This window comes from Ochotona princeps, chromosome 6 (genome assembly GCF_030435755.1).
Source record: "Ochotona princeps isolate mOchPri1 chromosome 6, mOchPri1.hap1, whole genome shotgun sequence".
NCBI lineage: Eukaryota > Metazoa > Chordata > Mammalia > Lagomorpha > Ochotonidae > Ochotona > Ochotona princeps.
Genome location: NC_080837.1, coordinates 37,875,180 through 37,898,113, shown reverse-complemented (window position 1 = coordinate 37,898,113; position 22,934 = coordinate 37,875,180).

Sequence of the window (22,934 nt, the reverse complement as noted above, 5' to 3'; positions counted from 1 at the left end):
CTTCGTGAAAAGTGCCTTTGCAGAATGGAGAGACCCCGGAGAAGCTCCTGTATTGGAGAACCTAGGATTGTTTCATGGCTGCTCCCTCCATTCCCCATGTCCTCCCACCCCAATCCTTCCTTGGACAGGGGAAAAATGAGTGCCAGGCCACTGAGGACCCATGGCAGCTTGGCTTTCTCTTTGCCTAACTACAATGCCACAAAGTGGGATCCTTTCCACTCCCCTGCTGTGTTATGCTTGTTGGTGTTGGAGGCCTTTCTGTTTGGGCAGAGGTTTCAATCCAGTTCTTATTTCTTGTGTCACTAAGGTGGGCAGGGCTGGTGGGAGGATACACCTAGCTGAAAAGACAGAATTATCACTCGTTTCAACAGGGACGCCAAGTGTCTGTCCATCACTGGTCTTGCACCACTATTAAAAGTTGCAGCTTCCGAGGACAGCTATGTCCCAAACCTTCCACCCTGACTGAAGCAGTAGGACTTCAAACTGTTGGTGGAACTGTCATCTCAAGGCAAATAAAATTAGCCTTCCGGGGTTTAGCACCAGGTTCTCTGAAATAACCCTTATTGATGTCTGAATGCTGAAGTCTTTAATCAGAGACAGCAAAGTGCTTCTCCCTTGCGTCTAAAAATGAGCTCTTCCTGTGCCACAGCTGGTTTCTAGTCTAGTTCCTAAAATTAAGTATCTCAAGTAATTTTTAATACAGCAAATCAATAGGCTCCTTGGTTCTCTGCAAGGCATAAGAAGCTACAAATATTGAATAGGAAAAAGATGACATTTTCAGTTGGCATGGAAAAAGGTGGATTGTTCAATAATTCATGTTGAAACAATGGATTAGACCTTGAACTCCGGAAATAGTGCCACCACTAGTCCATAAAGCAGCTTTGTGCAAATTTCACAAACATTCCCCTAGATTTTCCGACTCCCAGTGCACCATTGCTTGACTGACTTTCAGTCCCCACTTGACCCTCAGCCTGAAGCCTGGTGTGGCAAAGAAACAGCACGGCCACCTGCAGTGACCCTGTATGTGTCACAGCTTGGCCCCTGTCAGTTTGGGGTTTTTGCAGGGCAGGAGTCTGGCGCAATGATTTCTCTTCCTCTGGGGCTGCCTGCATTCCATATCAGAGTGTCTGGCTCCAGTTTACAGAGCACAGGGAGGTAGCAGGTGAAGGCCCAAGTCATTGGGTCCCTGCCACCCACATGGGATACCTGGATTGGTTTCCAGTCTCCTGGCTTCAGTCTGGCTCAACCCTGGCTGTGAAGGAACTCTCCCTCGTCTCTCCTTCCTTGTTCCACAGCACCTCCCCTCAACACACACGGAGGGGAAGGGTTAGAGAATGATCAGCCTTATAGTGCAGCGGGTCACGCTGCTGTCTGGTGCCAGCATCCCGTATCTGCACAGTTTGAGTCCCAGCGGCTCCACTTCTGATCCATCCCCCTGCTAATGTACATGAGAGAGCAGCAGATGGTGGCTCAAGCACTTGGACCCTTGACCGCCCATGTGTGAAACTGGATGGAGTTTCTGACTTCTGTCCTGCCTAGTCCCAGCTGTTACAGGAATTGGGGGTGGGATTGGGTGTTAACCTGCAGATGAAAGATGTCTGTCTGTCTAGCTCTCAAACTTTTTTTAAGGATTTTTACTTTTAATAGCCTCGGCTAAGATATTACTACTCATATTATTTAAATCCTTTCCTTCCATTATAAAAACAAAAATGTTAGTTTTTTTTTTAACTGGGAAATTTGGGATGCCTTATCATCCAAATATAAAAGTGAGATTGATTTGGAACCTAAATGAGAGTGTAAAATAGATTTAATTAAATCATTGGAGTTCTGTATGTAAATGTCTATTTTTAACACATTGAAAATTCATTCATGTTTAAGTGTTCTGTAATGCTCTGAAATATGCTTTCTAAAATTACCATCTTCCTCCTATTACACTTGCCTGTGTCTTAATTATCAACAAGGTATTGAAGTACATAAAACTCAGACTTTTTTCAAAGCAGAATGTGTTTTAGGACTTTCATTTAAAAGCTTGAGTTTCGGGTCTCTCTCCCTCCCCCTTTCGAGAGACACCCCACCTCCTGGCTTTCTCTCAGGAGGCACTTTGCTCTTTCCTGCTCACCTGGTCTCTTCGCAAATAAACTCTTCTATCTGCAACAGAAAAACAAAAACAAAGCAAACTTGAGCTTCTACACATTGATGTGTAATTCAGAAGGGAGAAATATGAACTCATACTAAGTTTGTTTTTTGTGGGTTTTTTTATTTGTTTTTGTTTTTTGTTTTTCTGTATTTGCAGAGACAGAGAGACAGAGGAGGTCTTGCCTTCACTGGTTTACTACCCAAATGGTGACAACAGCCAGAACTGGGCCAGGCCAGAACTCAGGAGCTGCTTCTGGGTCTCCCATGGGGGTGTGGGGACCTAAATACTTGGGCTGTCTTCTGCTGCTTTCCCACGTGCATTAGCAGGGAGCTGGATTAGAAGTGAAGTATCCTGTATTCAAACTGACACCCATTTGGGATGCCAGAGCCGCAGGGAGCAGTTGAACCTGCTATGTCAGGCTGAGTTTCTCTCAGCGTATACTGTTGTTCTCCACCAAAACACACTACTTCCACTGATCTTGCTTCTGGGAGGCTCACGGGGCCGACTTGGGCTGCTGAGTGATATCATCCTGTAAGTTCACATGGACTGCTCCGTAGGGAACAGTGGCAGCCCTCAGTCAAGCTGCTGCCTTTGAAGCAACTGTGCCTGTTAATTTTATATACTCCCAAAGAGCCCTGTAAGCTATAAAAAAAAAAAAAAAGTCATTGTATTGGGAACTTTCACTGTGCTGTTTCCTCTTTTCATATTAAATGTTCTTTCCACAGGTAAATTTTATCAAAATGCATACTTGAACAGTTATGTTTGTCAGCTTAGGCTGCACTTTCAAAGTAGTTTGATTTTACTGGCCTAGTCATGTGATGCATCTTATTTATTTAGCTACTTCAGTCTTGAAATCAGCAAAGTGAGGATGGCATTACATAAGAACAAATAGCAATAAAGATGTGTAGACAGATAGACAAATGTAAGCTTATGTGAAGTTGGCTCATTCAGGGCATGTTAGCCTAGGGCGAGTGAGGTTGTGGTGCAGTGAGTTGAGGAGGCACAGCCAGGCTGGCAGAGAGACGAGTGAGCCAGAGCAAATACAAGGTGCAGCATTGCTAGAGGAGACCTTCCATATCAGCTTAACTGCACCACCAAAAAGGTAAGTAAGCCAGGACAGGAGCACCCAGTGTCCTACCTACGGGCCAGTGGTTGATAGTCCGTGGTCTAAACCCCTGAGGGCAGCTACAGAACTTGGGCCACATGATTAGTTGCTTTGAACTTGTATGTCCGTACATATGTGCCTTTGCTGTCCAGCTCAGGTGAATTCCTTGTGGTCAAGTTCTCTGTTTTTAAGATTTATTTTTATTAGGCTGAGTTACAAAGAGAAGGAGAGATACAGAAAAAGATCTGTCTGCTGGTTCACTTCCCAGGTGGCTGCAGTGGCCGGAGCTAAGCCATTCTGAACCAAAGTCAGGAGCCAGGAGCCTCTTCTGGGTATTCCATACAGGTGCAGGGTCCCAAGCAAGGCTTTGGGCCATGCTTGACTGCTTTCCCAGGCTACAAGCAGGGAGCTGGATGGGAAGCGGAGCAGCTGGGACACAAACAAGCACACATATGGAATCCTGGTATACTTAAGGCGAAGATTTAGCCACTAGCTACAGTACCAGGCTCAAATTCTCTGTCTTTTTATCCCTGGTTAGGACTAGGAAGTCCTCAAGCTTTTTGTTTTTTGGTTTACTTTGGTAGTAGGGATAGGTTGGATAGGATCAAGTTTTTATGACCCAGGCCTGTTTAGAACCTTCTGGTGTTCCAGTAGCTCCCTATGTATGGTGCAAACTAATTGACACAGTGGTTGGAAGTGCTATCTTCAAAGCCGGAAGGCCTGGACTTGAATCCTTGCTTTGTAGCATTGGGGAAGTTATTTCTCTTCTCTGACCAGTCGCCCACACTAACAAGAGGGCAATCTGAGAACCTGCTTTACAGGGGATTGAAAACTAAAACTTCCAACATGGCTACTGGTAAGATGCCTGTGCCAATTTAATTCTAGCTTTTTTTTACTAGGTTGAGGTTCTCTAGAAACCTCTCAAGTGAATGTTGATCCTAGCAACTTGGTTAGAGTCTACTTGTCATGACTTAACTCACAGTACCAAGTGTAGCTAAACCCTTAACTATAATAAAGGCAGATGGGGCCCAGCACAATTGCCTAGTGCCTAAATTCTCACCTTGCACATGCTGGGATCCCATATCGGTGCCAGTTCATGTCCCAACTGCTCCATTTCCCATCTAGCTCCCTTCCTGTGGCCTGGGAAAGCAGTGGAGGACAGCCATTGTGGAGGATAACCCTGTACCCATGTAGACCTGGAAGAAGCTCATGGCTTCCAATTGGCTTAGCTCTGGCCATTGTGGTCATCTGGGGAGTGAACCACAGGATGGAAGATCTTTGTCTCTGTCTCTCCATGTCTGAGTATCTGCCTTTCCAGTAAAAGTAAATAAATATTTTAAAAAATATATATAAAGGCAGATAATAACACTGTGATATGTAATCTAAAGGAAAGGGGAAATGAGTTCTTTGTATTAGGAATATCATCCAAGAAACAAAATATCTCTTTAAATTAAAAAGATGATTTTGGGGCAAGCATTTGGCATTAGCAGTGAAGACACAGCTTGGAGTGTCTTCAGAATGCCTGGGTTCAAGTCCCAGCATCATCTTCAGTTTTAACTTCCTGCTGATGTGCACCCTGGGAGACAGCAGGTGATGGCTCAGTTACTTGGGTCCCTGCCACCCTTCCATCTGGGATACCCAGGATTGAGTTTCTGGTTCCTGGCTTCAGTCTTTTGCTAGTCATAGCCCTGGTTGTTGCAGATGGAAGATCTTTTATCTGTCCGTCTGTCTGTTTTGTCTGTCTCTCTTTCTTTCTGCCTTTCAACAAACTAAAAAAAAGGTCAGTCCACAGGTCATTTGAGTGCAGGGTCCCCTGGGACTCGCTGCCATGCCACACTGAGAGCACAGGAGGCTTCAGAAGACCACTCACTCAGACACGCTGGGAGGGGGGCCTTGCTGCCTGCGCACTACCTGTAGACGTCCCCTCTCCTCACTGAGGGCAACAGCATTGAGTCCTCCCTGAGACTCTGTCCCTACTAGCACTTCGGCTTGGGACACTCTTCTAGCTGGTGTTTTGTCACTTGAGCCAATGATGTAAAAGGCCTAGGAAGAGAAAGGCAAAGGGAAATGCAGGGAGCTCTAAGAACTCAATTCTGACACTCTAGCTCTCCCACCCACAACTAGAGCCGTGGCTCCTCCCCATAGGGTGGTTGTGAGAATTCACACTGATGGATGTCAGAGCTCCTTGGCTCAGCACTAGCAAGCGGCCAGCCCAGAGCGAGCCACGTAGGAGGCAGCGGGAGCTGCTGTGAACCACTTTTGGATCTGAGCCACTGCCAAGAGGTCTGGCATTTTCCCTCACTCCAGGCCCCCAGCTGCCACCAGCCAACTCGTCTTTGTCTGTGTTGAAACATGTTCATTGATCCCCGCCAGGGCAGCCAATAACATGTTGGAATGTGGCAAAAAGAGATTAGCGGCAAGTAGATAGCAGGCTCCACTGAGGGCCGCAGGCTGATGACAGGCTACGAAGAAATGTAAAGCATGCTCACTCCCTTCAACGAGCTTGTAATTTGGTTAGAGAAACAGGATGTAACAGCTGAAGAGCCAAGACAGGACAGGAAGCAAGCCAATCCAAATCCTATCTGTAGGGAAGCCGTGTGCCAGATCCAGAGGTGTGGATGGAGCAGGTGATACACGTGTGGGTGCTCACAGGCCAACAGGGCTGCAGTGCATTGGCCTGGAAACCCTCCGACCCAGCAGGGACTGCAGCAGGCTTAGATGAAGTAGGTAATTTCCACATGCAAAATCAGATAGTCCACAATCCCTGTAGGGGTTAGATTGCCTGTTCTCTCCGCCTTCCTTCTCCTTTTTTCAACTGGACTCTGCTGTGGATTTATTTTATTTTATTTTGGAAAGCCAAAGCAAGAGAGAAGAAATCCCCCATCCACTGGTTCAGTTCCTAAAAAAAACCCACAGCATTCAGGGCTTAGCCAAAGCTAGGAGCTAAGGACTCAGTCCAGGTCTCCCATTTGCTGCCTCCCAGAGGGTACATTAGCAGGCAGCTGCTTGGGAACAAAGACAGCAGTCCTCAGGTGTGGGTTGTGGGCATCTACCCCATTACACCATGGTGCCCACCCACCTGCTGCTCTCCTGTTCTGCCTCCCTGGGCATGTTGGCCTCTGTCCTCAGGCTAGACCCCTTGGGGAACCCTGCTGGCTATTGTGGCTCCAGGCTCAACAACTTGAAGCGGCCCAAGAAAGTTTGTTCCCCAAGCCATTCCAGTCAGTTTCTCCTTGTGTCTGTGGGTCTCATGATCACATATCTGGGGCCCATGCCCATTTGGCAAAGGGAAGGGAGTTGCCAGATTGGTCTCCATGAATCAGGATTCACCCCTGGGCTGGCACAGGAGCCGGGGCAGAGCTTTTTGCTGAGCGTACAGGTGGGAAAGGGCGTAGTTTCAAATCATTTGGGCTTCTTGCAGCAACTGAAAAGGCAGGAAAGGTGGATTTAGAATAGCAGTCAACAGTGCCTGCTCCACAGGTTGTGTTGGGAAGAAAACAGCACTAATTTGACCACGCTGTAGCATCCTGGACCCTGAACAAGTCTGCCTTTTGCTTAGTAATCCAAGCAAGAACAATAACCACACAAGGCTTCAGTTGCTCACCTTTGTAACAGGGTAATAATAGTTCCCACCCAGATTGTTTTAGGACAAGACACACGTCTTGTTCCCTGAGTCCTGCTTAGGCTTCACTGGTGTTTAATTGAGCAGACTAAGTTCAGGTCTGCCAGGACTTAGTATGGTCACCTTATAGCTTGGCTCACAAACGAATTTGCTTCAGTGGCAGCCTTGGCCAAGGCCTGTGTGCCTGCGTGGTCAGGTGCATTACCAGCTTCTGGCAGGTCCACCATGTGCCCCGAAGGAAGAGGACACCCTTGGGAGCCCAAAGCTTGAGGCTCCACAGCAACCCTGCTGTGACCTCTTGAGTAGCTGCTCCTCCCAGGGCGCCACACTCCTCAGGACTTGCCAGAAGCCCCCCTTGGACCAGCTTCACTGGCTTCCAAGGCCGTCCAGCCAGGAGCTGGATCTGAAGGGGCACCCGAGAGAAAGGCCTCTGAGCTTGCTGCTGGGCCACTCCCAAGGCATCCAGCCCAGCAACTCCCTAACCCCAGCAGGTGGAGACCAAGAGAAAATAGCTTCCTTAGTCCCCTGCACATGGACATAGTTCTGTCCCAGCTCCCTAGTGAAATTCCTGCCTCAGCCCTGGGCAACACATGCTTCAGGGCATTAGATACAGTGGACCTCAGGCTCCCCAACCTGCCAAGGGGCTAATCCTTGCTGCCTCATGGTACCCCGAGGAGCCAGTGAGGTAGCTGATAGCAAGCGCCTGCACAAAAGGGCTCCTCCGCTGCTGCCATACCACATGAACCAGGCATTTGCACACCTGGTCCTGGAGTAGGTGGTACCTCCCACTGCCCACTCATTCCCTTGCAAAACACTGTCTGCACTGAGGGACATCTGGAGGCCAGCAGTGGGGTTTCCTGCCAGGCACACTGAGACCCACCTCACCCTGACACCATGAGCAGAAACTGAGCAGGAAAGGGTGCCCAACTGCGGTCCCCTCCTATGGGGCTGTCTGCTCCCCTATCAGGCTCCTGTCATCCCAGAAGCATGGAAAACATTACCCAAATGCTCAGGGAACAGTCCTGCCTTCCCCAAATTACACTGTGTCCCTGCTCTCCACTAGCAGCCAGGGGTCCATGGGGCACAGCCAGTAGCATGTGGGCCGCAGTAGTGATGCCCAGCATTCCTCCCTGATGGCTCTGCCTTATTCCCTACCCTACAGCCCAAAGCTCTCCTCCATGGAGCATGGTGGGAAGCATGTATTCCACCCTTGCCCCAGGTGCCCTCTCAGCACCTGGTCTAACCTCCCTAGCCCATGCCCACCAAAGGGAAGAAGGGGAGCAGGACCCAGAGGCATGTGTGCACACAGTGGTCCTGAAGGATCTCTCTCTGACAAGGCCCTTAATCTAATCATTCTGTCTTCTGCTGCCAACATCATGGCGAGAGGTGATCTGCACTCCCCACCCCCACCCCTAGGCATCCACCTGCCAAGCAGGAAGCCACTAGCAAAGATCTCCTAAAGGTGGGGCCCCTGCTCCAACCTAGCTCTCACGGAGGTCTGGGCTGCAGGGTAGTTCCCAGGAAAGGCAGGCTCAGGAGTGGGGTTCACATTCCCTCCAGCACCAACACCTTCTCATTCAGCCAGGCTCTGCCTTCCCAGAGGCTGCCCAGCTTGTGTTGGGGGCGGGGGAGGGGAAGGCAGAGGCAGGTGGAAATCCGTTCCTCCCTTCCAAGCCAGGTTAGAGATTCCAGCGAGTAGGGGCAGGCTCAGTGCAGCCAACAGAATGGCCCGCATCAAGCACTCTGTACAGGAAGCAGGGGGGGGGGGGGGAGAATGGGAAGATCTAGAACACGGTAGATAAAGGGAATTCCCCACCACCACCACTGGAACCCTAGTCTTTGTTCTGAAAAGCTTGTGTTCTTTGAGGAAAAACTTGGGAGGGGCCAGTTTAGGAGCATATCAAAATTTGATTGTGAACATGGGCTTTCCAAACACATCTCCCAGTGAACTGAACAAGCCCAGCCATGGGACGGGGCTGCCATTTGCAATCCTGGCAGCTGAGCTCCAATGGCCAGGATGGTGCAGGTGAGGCTAGCTGCCTTCAGGCCTGCGAGTAGACATCCATCCATTCACAAAAACACAAGACAGTAAAGTGAAAGGCTCTCCAAAGACTGTGTAAGGCATTGGCGTGGCTGATGGATTCACTGCAAACCCCAGGAGCCCAGCTTCAAAGGCGGAGGTGTACATGTGGCGGTACCCCCACTGTGTCTGACCGAATTACAGAAACAGCACACTTAGGGCTGGCCACTAGCCGGAGCCTGCATGGGGAACCACAGGGGCCGGCCAGGAAGGACAGCTGAGTTCCAGTGGCAATGGCCTCTAACTTCCTCTGCTACTTGGCCAAGTCACTGATTCCAGCAGAGAGGGAACGGGGCCTGCAGAAGGAAGGATGGGGCCGATGACCGTGCAGTTCTCATGTCCTCTGGAAGGGTGTCTGTGCCCCAGAACCCCTTCAAACGTTTGCACTCCCATTCTTTAAAGTTCACAAACACACCTGCTGCAGCGTGCCTGCCCTGAAAAGGTTTCCTGCCCTGGAGCACACTCAGGCTCCAAGCTAGCATCCAGGTGACTTTACTGTGGACAGATTAGGCACAGGGCACCCCACTACAGCAGGCAGCCAAGCCTGGGCAGGGCCTACCCCCGCCCCCCAACAACTGTGAAGGAAAAAAAAAAAAACAGACCCAGCATGCAGACTCTCATTAAACCACGGAGGCATGCAGCCTGAGAGAGTTGAAGAACTGGACTCAGTTTGCATGGGGCATCAGTTTTCAGAGGTGTGTGCAGGCAGCAGGGACCAAGGCTCAACATGGGCTGATTGTGACACTCGGGCCTTGAAAATGGTTAGCAAACAGGATAGGGACACCCTAGTGACAGCTGGCTGGGGTTTTGGCCTGCGGCCCCCATCCTCTACCCTAGTTTGCTTGCCTGCAGCATTGTGGACGTGCAGGGGAACCCCGGGGAAGTTCATGGTCCTGACCCAGAGCCCCACAGGCTGCCCCAACCACTAGCCTGGCCTGGCCCATGGAGAGGATACAGAGATGGGGAGGGGGTTTGTCTGATTCTCTGCCTTTCCTGAAACTTGATTATTCTCTGTAGCTGCTAGATTCTGTGTCATAAATCCAGTACAATGTGACTCTTCTGGATTTTTGACATTGTGGTGGATTTCTTCAGGCATTTCTGCCCATCATGTTTCTGAAAGAGAGTGATCATAACTGGTATCGGAAGCTAATGTTTCAGTTCATCGCTCCTGCCTTGGCGCCTCCAGCCAGCCTCTAAGACACAGCCTTTCCGGATGTTTGGACGCCATGATCAAAGACAAAGCGTCGGCCATAGCCCCATACTGCCTTCGCCAGGTACTTGTGCAGAAAAACATTCACACGAGCCTGAAGCACCGTTCACAGCCCTCACATTTCTATGTTTGTGGTCAAGGCACCCACTCTGGTTCGTTGCTTTTTTGAAGTATAAAAACAGCGCTCAGTGGGGATTCTAGGCAATGCAAGAGAGTGAAGGGTCAAAAGTGGAAGCCCACCGCCAGGCCCACTCCCCAGGTGCCCATTGGCAGTGTGTCTTGGCCATGGCAAGGATTGGGTTGTGTCAACACACTGTGCGGCGTCAGCCTGGTCATTTGCCCCACTCCTCAGGGCTGCCCTCTCCCCACCCCATACACACTGCCTGTGCAGCTTCGTTCTTTCCTGGCCACAGACCTGTCGCCGCACTGACCAACAGGCTTTGATGGATGACACGGTGGCCTCCACAGTGTGGCTGTTAGGTAAGACACCATGACAAATCCTATCCTACACAGATCCCTGGACCCTGGGTGCAGCTGGTTCTTAACTTCGGATTCTTGGAAATGCATTTGTGAGACCCAGTGAATGGGAATTTGGAAACTTTGATCAAGACTGTAACCAAGACTTAGTTTTGGGTTAGGTTGCATTGATTTATTCTCTCACCTATCAGATTCCTCCCTTCCCCACTTCCCGCCCCACCCAAGCTGGTAAGGGGATGGTCTAGCTCTTTTGTCCTAGTTTATATTTTCTGGAGCATTAGTGAGGAACAGCAGAAATGGATTATTCATAAATAAACTAACTCAAAAAATGCTGCTGCGATACAAGAAGAAGTCCCAAGTTGGCAAGTGGCTGGAGTGTTTCTGTTCACTGTTGTGGCCCCTAACAAGCGGCTGGGGCTGCGGATTGTGGAAGATGAACCTGCCACTCATTGGCCGGTGGAGAAGGACCAGGCAGAGAAGAAAACAAATGTTTACAGAATGCTTGTGCTGATCAGCTCCCCTGGCCAGGAGCTGGCCACATTCCGTTCCCATAAGCTCATAAGGCAGGTGAATCATCCCATTCTATGGAAGAGGAAATTGAGGTTCAGTTGGTAACCCGACTAGACTAGCTGCGGTGTGAACTCAAGACTGAAAACAGAACCCGGCTTTTTACACAAACATCGCTTGGCTATGGAAGAAAGACTGGAAACGTGATTTTTAAAATACACACAGCTACAGCTGCCTCAGAGTAAGGGGCAGGAGTGGGACGAGTCAAGGAGAAGTTACCGGCCAACAGCAGTGCCACTGCCACCCAGTGTCTGGTCAGTGGGTCAGTGGGTGGGGCGGCCACAGCAGGTGTCAGCCACCAAAACGCTTCAAGGAAAATGCGGAGGGTAGGGCGCGGGCTGTGTGAGTGCAGTTAGAGCTGGAGGCCAAGCCACAAGCTTGGACAGCCACAACTGGACGCAAGGAGATGAAAAGGAGCCGCTGAAGGTCAGGGAGGGAGCACACCCCAGGGCTCCGCCGACCCTTACCAGAAAAAGCCCCGCCTCCTGACCGGAGGTGGGGGGGTTGGAAAGGAAGGTACAGGTAGTGGCCAGCTCTGCTCTCTGGAGTCCCGGGCAGCGGGCCAGCCCAGCACGGCAGGACCAGCCCAGGGCAAGGGGACCTCAGCCCCGGGGAGCCGGCGCCCCCTCCCCCCCAGCTCTGGACTGAATCCGGGAGGACCCGGCTCTGGCGCGAGGGTGGGGCCGCGGATGGCGAGACTCCCCTCCCCTCCCCCCTCAGCCGCCACGCAGCCCTTCCTCTCCCTCCCTCCCCCTCAAGAGAGGAAGGCAGAGGGGGAAAAAACGTGTTTTTATAAATAGCTCCAGCCCCAGCTGATTTGTAAATTCAGTGTGTGTGTGTGTGCGCGCGCGTGTGTGTGTGTGTGTGTCAATGACATCACCCTCCTCCCCATGGCAACCTCCGACGATATCAAAATTGCCAAGCAACGTTGGAGCAGCTCGCGCCCTGAACCAGCAGGTCGCTGCCTGCGGCTTTCGCGGAGAAATCCCGAAGTGAGCAGGGGCGCGGCGGCGGCGGAGGAGGGGCGCGCGGCCGGGGCGGGGCGGCCGGGCCGGGGGCCGGGGCCCGCGCTCCCCGCGCCAGCGCCGCGCTCGGCTGCAGGGCTGCCGGGCCCCGCTCCCTTCCGGCCGCGCCGGAGCAGCGCGCAGCCCTCCAGGTGGCGAGGCCGACCCACCCCCACTGAGTCACCCGGCCGCCCGAGCTCCCCTGCCCGCCCTTCGCCTTTGGATTATTTCGGGAGCCTGAAAACTTGGAGCCGCACCTGAGTCCCGCCCCTTTTCAGCCTTCCCCTCCCGTACCTTGGGCTTTGGAGGAAGATGTGGCTCGCGATGGGTCTGCCGTCACCCCCTACGGATGCGGAGGCCTGGGTGGGGGCCGGCGTTGCCTGCGGGAAGCCGCGGATATGGTGACCAGGCTGCCGCTGTCCCCCCGGAGGTGTGGGGACAGGAGAGGCTCGGCCCTCCCAGATCTGCCTGGAGCCCGCCCCGGCCGGCGCAGAGCTCTCCCTCCCCCCACCCCACCCCACCCACCCTCGGGGATGTTGCCGGAGAGGAGTGGCTTCTAGGGTCCCCGTGGCATTTGGAGAGCGAGGCTGCATTGGTTTAGGCCGGGCAGGTAGGTGGCCGTGCCGGGCGGGCGTGCGCCCACGTGTGTGCGGGTGTGAGGGTGTGTGTGTGTGTGCCGGCCCACTGCCGAGGACCGCAGCCGCCTGTGCCCGGGGGCTGCGGGTGAGCCTCTGGACCGCAGTTCTGCTAACTGGTGCAGGGAAGGGTGCTGGGGACCCAGGATGCCACTGAGCACATGGCTTGAGCCCCCATGTCCAGCAGCTGCCACCGTGGCCAGGCGCAGGCAGGTTTTCCCCTGGGTCCCCTGGACATTGGCTGGTGCCAGATGCCAAGATGGGGAGTGGTCCCGAGGGGCTGGCCAAGGTGGGAACCTCAACCAGCCGTGGGGTCCTGACAGCGCCATCAGCTGCCTGCTTTTCTCCTCCTGGCACCCTGGAAAAGGTTTCCCATGGAGAAGCACCCAGCCAGGGTCCAGACAGCACCCCTGGGCATGCCCTTGCAGAGCTCGTGTTTGGCAACAGGGGTGCTGGAGTGGTGGTCACTACTGTACTCCCTGTGTGGGGGTCCCCCAGAGCCTGGCCTCAGAGGGCACACCCCGGTATCAGGCAGAGGGCCCTGGGCTCCCCACCCCCGCCACCTCCCCCACACAGCTGGCAGCCTTCCGGGCACACCGGTGAGTAAGCTGCCAGGGGAGGAGGCTGTGTGCCCGCAGAGGCAGGACGCCACCAGCCAGGAGCCTTGGGAGAAGCAGCTGGGTTGGACTAGAAAAGCACTGAGGTTTTTTCTTTTCTTTTTTTTTTTTTTTTTTTTGGCCTGAAGGGATCTGCTCTTCTGGGGCTAGGAACAAGCACCAGCTTGCAGCAGGAGAGCGTGGGGCCCAGCTGCCAGAGGAGTGGCCAAGGTAAGGTCCCCGCCAACGCCAGCACCACCGCCACTGTTGCCGCTGCTGCTGCAGGCTTCACCAGGCTGTGCATGCAGCTGGGGTGCACCTGGCAGCCCCCACCTGGCACAGGGGGACTAACTCCACACTCCTCTGTGGGTTCCCCCTACCCCACTCCCAAGGCTACCAAGCCTCACTCCCCACCTGGTCTGATTTTGAAATAGCCCATTCCCAAGGTGCTGGCTGCTGCTGTCCCTGTGCTCACTTCCAGAGCCTGCTGAGCCAAGCCAGGGCCACCAGGGCACCCCCACCTCACCCCATCCGACCACGTGGAGGCCCCTGGGCCATTCCCTCCGTGGATTCATTCCACAAATATTCATGCAGCATCACTGGGTTCTGGGCCCTGAGTCACACCTCTTAGGTGAGCCTAACTTGGCACAGATTCGGACTATGAAACTCGGCATCAGGCCAAGATCTGAGGCCACCTGGCAGCTGGCTCCTCACGGGCCCTGGACAGCCTGCTCTGCTGTGGGCCTTGTGCCCTGGTCAGCTCCAGGGACAAGGCCGACCTCACGCAGTGCAGCTTCCTGTTAGCTCTTGCCCTGGCATAGCACACCAACATCAGAGGGGCATGCATTTCTATGTGCTGGTCTCTCCCTGCACTTTGTCCTGGTGGCACCAGGCCTCAGGCATAGGGGACATGCTCAGGGCTTCTGGGGTCTCCAGGCCTTGTTAGACCTAGCATTGGGCCCCTTAGAAGTTCATCTGGTGGGGACTGAGGCTTCTGGACCAAGCAAGGGCCTCTCCCCTGCAGGCAGGCTTGCCTGGCAGTGGTCCCAGCCCAGCTCAGATCCCGGCTCCAGCAACGCAGGACCCACAGTGACAAGGGCACCGGATGAACAGAGGGTCTGACATGGGAGGGAAGTGCTGTGCTCCCAGAGGGGCAGATGGCAGTTGGGTGGGAGTGTGGGACCTACAGGTCCTGACTGGTTCTTGGAGGACAGTCTGAGTCTGTATGAGTTCTCTGGAACACATAGACGTGGGGAAGGTACAGGGGGTACTCTGCACAATTCCCAAGGATGACCTTGCGGAACACGTAAAGACACGATTAGCAATCGTCCCCAATGCAAATCACATCATGCCCACACCCAACTCCAGGATAAGGAAACACACCCAGCCTTGTTGGGTTCCTTCTTGCCTCCTCCCCAGGGGTGATTCTAGGCCTGGGGGGCCTTTCTGCACAGCAGAGTTGCTGGGCAGGTGGCGAAGCCTAACGAACAGTAGCAGCTGCCTGTGCCTGCAGGAGTAGACTGTAGCAGTCAGGGTCCCTATGGCAGGAGAGGGAAAGTCTGCTGGGGTTCTAAGAGGACAGGTGGCTTTCTTATACCTGCTGACCTCTGTGCACCTGGCAGTGCTGGGGTAGGGAACAGGCCGGTAAGCTGAATGTCTGCGTTCTTCACCCACTGCTAGCGCACTGTGTCCCGGTGGCAAAAGGCAGGACACACTCCTGAAGGCTGTCAGGAGCCTCCCCTCTCTGTTGTCACCATCTCTGGGAAGGCCCTGGGACCTGGAGCAGCCCCTAAGGCTGAGGCACAGGGAGCTTTGTGCAGCCTGCCCCCAGGGGACTGGAAGAAGAGAGCTCACCTCTGTGGCTGAGGGGCCCCACCCTGCATGGATTCCAGAAGCTGGGCTGCCCACCTACCCCCTCAGGGCCTGAAGTGCAAGGTGGCAGCAAAGGGCCATCCTGGGCATTTGTGGCAGCTTAGCTGCTTGTTGCTGATGTAGAAGAAACCCTTGAGACCAGGGGATGGGTCTCATGTTTATTGAGTGGCTGTTCTGAAGACTGGGATGTCCAAGACAGAGGGCCCAGCTATGGCGAGGGCCTTGGTCACGTGTCCTCCCATGTTGGGAGACAGAAGGCCGAGAGGGCATGAGAGAACCAGAGGGGCAGAGCTGACTCTGTGAAGGGCATGGTAACCCGTTCATGAGGACTCTGCCCCTCATGATCCAGACAAGGCCTCTCCTCCGCACAGGGCCACAGGGGATTAAGTTTCCCGTACTTGAACTTGGAGGGACACATTCAAATTCTAGCACCTGCAAGGGGCGGGACCTGGGCAGTACTGTGATCCTGCCCATCTGTCAGTGGGTGAGCCAAAGTGGCTGGAGGAGGGGCTGGGTGGGGGTGAGGGAGGTGCTGACAGATCAGCAGGACACCAGGAAAAGCTTCCAGCCCTTGAGGACAGCGGCCTTGGGTCAGGACTGGGGTCACAACTGGGGTCAGGCCCAGCCGAAACAGGCTCAGCCTCCGCAGTGTCGTGAGCAGTAACCAGCTGACTGTACCCTTTCGCCCTCGCTGGGCCCGACTCACAGCTGGAATTGTCAACTGAGACCCATCCAGTCCTGGTGAGGCTTAAATTCAGACCAGTATCAGGAAATGATTCTTTATAAAGAGGGACAAAAAGAGATCTGTCAATAGTGAACGGTGAGGGAAACAGCAGCTTCTGTGCTTAGGTCAAGGCAGATGAACAAGCAGGGAGACAGGACCGTGCGGGAGGAGACGGTTTGGCGGGTGGGGCCACAGTGCAGGCAGCGGCACCTGCTTCAGGCCTGACTGAGCGTCTCCCTGGCAGCTCCCACAGGTTCCGTCTCAGTCATGGCCCGTCCTGACCAACAGATGCCCAGAGCACCAAGGGGCTGAATAAAACCTCATGTGGATGCTGCTAGAATTAGTGAGAGAACCAAATGCCGGGAGAAGGTCACAGATTGTTTAGGGAAATCAGAGAAAGCTTCGCGCAGGAGGTGGCTTTGCAAGAATCTGCCCCATCTGCCCACCACCACCTACATATGGAGAGGAGCTAAAGCTCTCAAGGTAAATAGATCTGTACCAAAGGAGAGAGGTGACCCCAAATCCATTTCCTCAACCCTGTGTCCCTGAACTCCCCTAAGCGACCATCTGCAAATTCCTTCTTGATGCAAGGACCCAAAGTCCTGAGGACTGAAAGTGAGCTGTACCTGTAGAACTCCTTGCCAGATCGTAACGATGGGAGAAGGGAAGCGACGGGACTCTGGACGAATGAGCCCCCGATGGGGCAGGAGTCCATGGTAGCTGACCTGTAGATGCCCAGTCTCTGAGAGCTTACCCTTTTCTTCCAGGCTTAAGTATCAGCCCCAAGTGTCCTAAAAAGGCAAATGCAGGCGGTGAGGGGATCTCTTACCTGGGGGGGGGGGGGGGTGGGCGGAATGCATGTGTGACACACCTCCCGCCATGGGCCTCAGCTCCAGCAGAGGGACCTGTGCTGGCCAACCTTCCCTGCAGACCCCACTGGGTCCCCTCGGCCCAGGTTGGGAGAGCAGTATAGATCGTGGGTTCTCTGGGGCATCCTGTGCTCCAGGGCACTGTCTTAGTCAGCATGCCAGGCTAAGCTGTGCTGTGACCTGCCTAAAGCTAAGGGGGGTGCACACAAGGTTGCTTGTCCTTCTTCCAACCTCAGGCTGTCCAGTCCTGGCCAGGGGCTCAGCGTGCTGGCACTTGGGTTAGCTGGTGGTCTCTGTCCCAAGGGCAAATAGCAATGAACCCGGCTCCTCCTCCTCTTTACTCAAGCCTCCTGTTCCCTTCCTGCTGCAGCCGTAGCCTAGTGCAGCCTAGTAAAAACCGGGAGGACTGGTTCTGCGGTTTGGCTTGCTGGCCAGGGGCTCCTGCATCCTCCATTTGCTGTCTCTCCCTATGGGCGTGGGCATAGTAGTAACTGGTCAGTTACACCATGGCCTCCCTGCAGGGTCAGAAGGCAGCAGGAAGGGGCCCAAGGTACACAGGCTGGCCTGGGAAGAGCTGGCCATCTTGTATCTCTGAAGCCAGAGGGAGCCCCTGAATCAAGTTTAGCTCATCCCCTGCAATGGTGCAGAAGGAACATAGGTACCCCAGATCATACCTCAGGCCCAGGGGTCCCCAACTCCCTGCCTGGGGCCTTCTTGCTTTCCAGGCTGCTGCCTTTCCTTTCACAGCAGCGCTCCAGGCCAGAGGCAGCAGGGCTACCCCAGTGGCTGGATGCTGGACAGGTGGCCATGGTCCCTTGTACCTCCCACCCTAACCTGCAACTGGCCCCAACCAGCTGGCCTTGCTGCCTGCTCACTCTGGAGCCCTAGCTGCCCCTGGTTGGCTCTCCAGGGACACTTTGCCCCTGTCTGGTGAACTGAGTTCACTAATCTGTAAATTGACTTGGTTTCTGTGGCCCAGCAAGCATCTTCCATTAGGACCAAAAGGACCTTTGTGTCCCAAGCAAAAGAAAGCAGTGATGGGTATGGTGCTGTACACTGGAGACCCTTCCCCTCAGATGCTTTTCTCACCCCAGGCATGAATTTCCGGTTCCCAGGACCACCATCAGACAGGGGAGACCTGTCACCTATCACCCTGCCACCTGTCCTGACCTGACTACGATGCCTTTCCTGTTCCATACAAGTGGGCTGTGCTGGCTAACACTGTGTCTGGAGTACAGAAAGGCAGGCAGAGGTGGTAGCCTCAGCCCAAGACAGGGGTGAGCTGGGCCAGGGGCACAAATACAAGGATGTGGCAGGTCAAGAGGAGATTCTGGCTCAGGGCCATCTAGCACATTGTGGTTGGTCTTGAGAGGGGCTGAAGGTAGTGTGACCAGGACCCACATGAATGTCCCAGCAGTAGTCAGAGGCTCTGTCAGGTATGTGCCAGAACACAGGGGAGGGAGAGCCCTTGAGGATGCATGGCTGTGGCGCACAGGGCAGTTGGGGTGTGCAGCGCAGAAATCCTGTCCCCAGCAGCAAAATGGTCAGCGTTCCCAGGGTTGGGCCCACATGCAGGTTCGGGGTCCTTCCCATCATGAGGTCATGTGCTTTGGGGAGAGTTGAAAATGGCCCAGTTAGCTGGTAAGGACTTCTGGCTCAGGGCCTAGACATCCCTGGAAAAACCCTTAAGCCTGGACGCGGAGATAAATGACCCGTTAGTCCTAAGATCAGGGACCCCATGGGGTGGACTGTGCCACTCCCTTCATTCAGGGAGGTAAGTTTCCTAAGAAGGTGATTTGCAAGGAAGCTTTAGGCTAACTAAGGCAGGGAGACTCAGGCCCGACAGCAACTGCATCCAGGGGAAGGCACTGCCAGGGCTGGTTTCCCCCTCTGCTCACAGCAGGGGTGCCACAGTCGTGGCCCTGGCCCAGCTGGCACCTGGAGGCTCGAAAGGGAGAAAACAGACAACGAAAAGCTTTCCCTCAAGATCTCAGGCTATAGTGCCGGCCCTGGTAGCTGCACTGCAGAGGCCTTGGGATGCCATGTGGGGCCATTAAGAGCAGTGATAGTGAGAAGGATACCCCAGGACTATGTCTCTAATGTGAGCATCCTCAGCACCAACTGCTGTCTCTGCGCCCGCGGTCACTCGGCTTATACCCCGCATGCCCAGGAAAGGTGCCACAGCTGCCACACTCCCTGCTGAACTGAGAGGTACAGCCCAGGCTAGATTGCCCCCCATCCCTGCCCCCATCAATTTGTATCCCAGGAAGCCAGCCCTGTAGGCAGGCAGAGAGAGGCTGGCAGCCCTGGGAGTGATAGCTTCCCTCACTGAGGTCCAGAGGGTCAGCAGATGCCCAGACTGTGTGTTCAGAAGCAGAAGCAGGAGGACTGTGAGCTTTCCAGGCAAACAGAGCTACTCTGGTGGGCTGCAGATCCATATCCCTCTGGAATCTGGAATGAAGAGATGGCTTATCCTATGTCTGGGACCCATCATCAGATAGCGATGGGTGGTCCCAGCAAGGGGAGACACATGACCCAGGCTGATCCCTACAAGAAGGGACAGTGGCTGGGGAGAGAGGAAGAGGAGGAAGGGGTGTTCTCCACTGCAGTCTTTGCTACAGGGTAAGTGGGCAGCAACCCCTTGGTGATCCCAGGCCCAATAAGTTCCTCTTGCCAAGTGGAGAGCAGGTGCCCAACTCCCTGTTTGCAGGTCTGATGCTACTGGGAACCACCTGGGAGGGGAGGGTCTGTGAGGAATAGATGGCTTCAAGCAGGGTGCTGGCTCATGGCTAGGGAACCCCAGCACCAAGTTCTTAGCAGGGAACTCAGTGAGAGAGACAGTGGGGGAAACTGAGGACCCTGTGCCTTTCACATCCAGTGCCATATGGTAGTACTAGCGCTCCGGTACCTTCCCTTCTTTAGCACAGCTCCCTTTACCTAGGTGGTGATCTGAGTTGGCCACTGCTCCACCTGCTGCTCAGACAGCTCTCACAGCCAGAGACCTGGGAACAGCCTAGAGTTAAAAGAGAGTAGGCTGTGGGCCAGTTAGACCCACTTTCTAGTTCTTGCACTCAGTAACTGGCTTACTCCTTTCCAGAGTACCATAGGCTGGGCAGCTTGCAAACTGCAGAAACGTGGTTCTCAGAATTGTGGAAACTATAATAGATCTGATATCTGTTGAGGGCTAGTTGCTGGCTCATAGGAGCGCCAACTTCTCGCCAGGCTGTCTCTACCCTGGGCCTCTCACGAGGACACCAGTCTCATGTGCAATGGCTGTATCTTCCTGACCCAATCCTCCTCCCCACAACGTACACACTCAGGCTCACCTCCTGACACTTCCACATATGTGTGGATATGCAGAAGTTCTGAGCCCTGACACTAGCTCCTGGGCCATGCTGAGACTCAGTTTCCCCATGTGTAGTGTGAAGATGACAGTAGGGGAGGATTTGCAAGCCAGAGTGGCTAGAAAGGTGGAGGCACTGTGTGTAAGCGGCCCAACACAGGGCTCAGCCCATTGAATGCCTTTGGTGATGGCAGTGCTCACGCTGGTTCCTGGAGCAGGGCATGGTCCTTAGGGCAGAGAGCGCACCCTGGGAAGAGCCAGCAAGCCTGTGGGCAACCTTCCCATGGAGCGCTTCCAGTCATAGCTGCTGCAGGAAGGTGCAGAGAAAGGGTAATGTGTTTGCCTTTCTCAACCGCAAAGCCATCCCTCTCTTCTGGCACTCTCAGCTGTGGTTGTGGGTGCTCAGCTGTCCCAACAAGACCTGGCAGCCGCTGGCTGAGGTGCAATCAGGAAGTGCCTGCCCTCATGTCCTCCTGAGACCAGGCTGGCCAGCCAGTGCCCAGGCCTGGCAAGGCACCAAGAGGCATTTCCTGTGATGAAATGTCTGTTCTTGGTGCTCTGTCCAGACTTCCTGCCCAGCGTGTAGGATGGTAGTGCCCGGAAGGCTGCCCCAGTCAGTCCCCCCTGCCCTGGGGCAGCCACAGGTCTTCCCAGGAAGGTTGCTTGGTATGCCCCTGGGCTCCACCCAGCAGCCTGGGAACCAGGCCAGAGGGAAGCACGATGCTGTTGGCGCTGCACTGTCCTCCACACGGCGCCTCCCACACCATCTGCGCATACTCTCCTCCTGGGATGGGCTGAGCTGGGCATGGACCAGGGGAGAACAGAGAAGGGACAGGGTCACACGCCAATGGTAATCACCTGGGACCCAGCCTGTCCAGAGTGCAGGGGGCATGCAACCTTGGTGCAGTTAAAGCACATGTCAATGAAACCACAAGTGCAGAAACAGCCTCGTGGCAGGCCCGGGAGGCCACCTCGGCCAGTCTTGTACCCGATGGGAACTTCTCCAGCATATCTCACAGTCATTTTTTTAAAATGTATGTATTTATTTGGAGACAGGGAGCAAGGCACATGTGTACACACACATACACACACATGGAGCAGGAGAGGAGCACTCTCCTTCCTCAAATGCCTGCAATAGCCACAGTCGGGCTGAGCTAAAGCCCAGAGCTGGAAACCCAGTCCTCAGAGCCTTCCTCTTGCCTCCCAGGGGCTAAATGAGCAGGCAGCCCAAGCCTGGGAGTCAGCATAGAACCCCAGAATCCTAATCAGTGTGTTATCCACCAGGCCAAAAGCTTGGTGAGATATACTTCAAATATCTCAGTGATGGGGAAATTCCTTACCCCCTTGGTCAGTCTTGCTTGGACGCCTCTTCCTTTGTCTTGTCAAACCCCACTGCTGCTCCCAAGGTTGAGGGGAGCCCAGGTTCCCTCTATTTACTCTGTACAGGGTAAAAATGGGACTGGCTCCTGGGTGTCCTGGAAAACCCTAGCCTGGATTCAACTAACGCTTGACAGTATTCTACTATGCATACTTTATTATAGTTCATCTGTCCTCAAGTGCTGTTTGCAGCTGTGGGTTTGGTGTGGAAGTCATGTGTATTTATTTGATGGAAATCATTGACTTCTAGGTTCAGTAATGTAATGCATTTCATTCTAGTTTGGGTTCTTGGTTCACTTCCCTCTTGGTGCCCCCAACCCCACCCCACAGCACAACCTGCTTCCCCATGCCGGCATGTGGCTAGTGCGCCTGTGTCCCTAAGCAATTAATGCAAGAAGAAACCACCTGTATCCCCTGTTTCTGTCAACTTCCTGGGCAGCTATAGCAAGGTCAAGGTGTATCAAGCAGGATCCGACCTGTGGTGTAATCGGGTCAGAAGGAGGGGGTTGAGGAGGAGGCAAGTGAACTCCATGTTCCCCCACTTCTAATCACCCACCCACAGCACCCAGGTCTAGTGCACCCACCTGGCACCATGCCTTCCCCCAGGGAAGGTAAGAGCATTCAGCTTGGGGTACAGACCTGCTGGGGCCAGCATCACCTTAGCTCTAAGGCCAGCAGGCGCCTTAGAGTAATCCGGGCCCACCACACCCCAGGGTTTCTCCAGTAGGACCACTGACAGGAATCTGCCTGGACTGTCACCATTTTGAGGGCAACTGTTGGAATCCCAAAATGTTCTGAATTGCTAAGCCTGCACCCCCTGCTCAAGTCAAGGACTCTAAAGGTATTCTCACTTCTTCGGGGAGGAGATAGTCAAGAAGTACCCCCCCTAACACATCCCAAATCACCTGATACCCTCGCAAGAAGCCTCCAGGAGCCAGCCCCCAGAATGGTCATACTGAGGCCCAGCATGGGCCGGTGGGGGTGGGAGAAAGCAATGCAAGTTCTGGAACAAAAGCACAGATGAAGGGGGGTCTCCCAAATATGACCGGTTGTCAGTCTGAGGCGCAGACCCCTTGTTAGTTGAGTCTCCAAGGGCCACTACCCTCGAAACCGAAGCCAGAGGTGTGACAAGGGACTTGGAATCCCTTTAAAGCCCGATTTCCTGCCCGCAGAGGAGGGCAACCCTAGGGTAGTCTCCTGGACAGACAGACGGGGTCAAGCCGAGGTTTAGGACCCGACGTAGCTGGGCTCTGCGGGATGTGTGGGCGGGAACGCGGCGGCTCCCGGGTCGGGAAGAGGCGGCCGGGCTCCCGCGC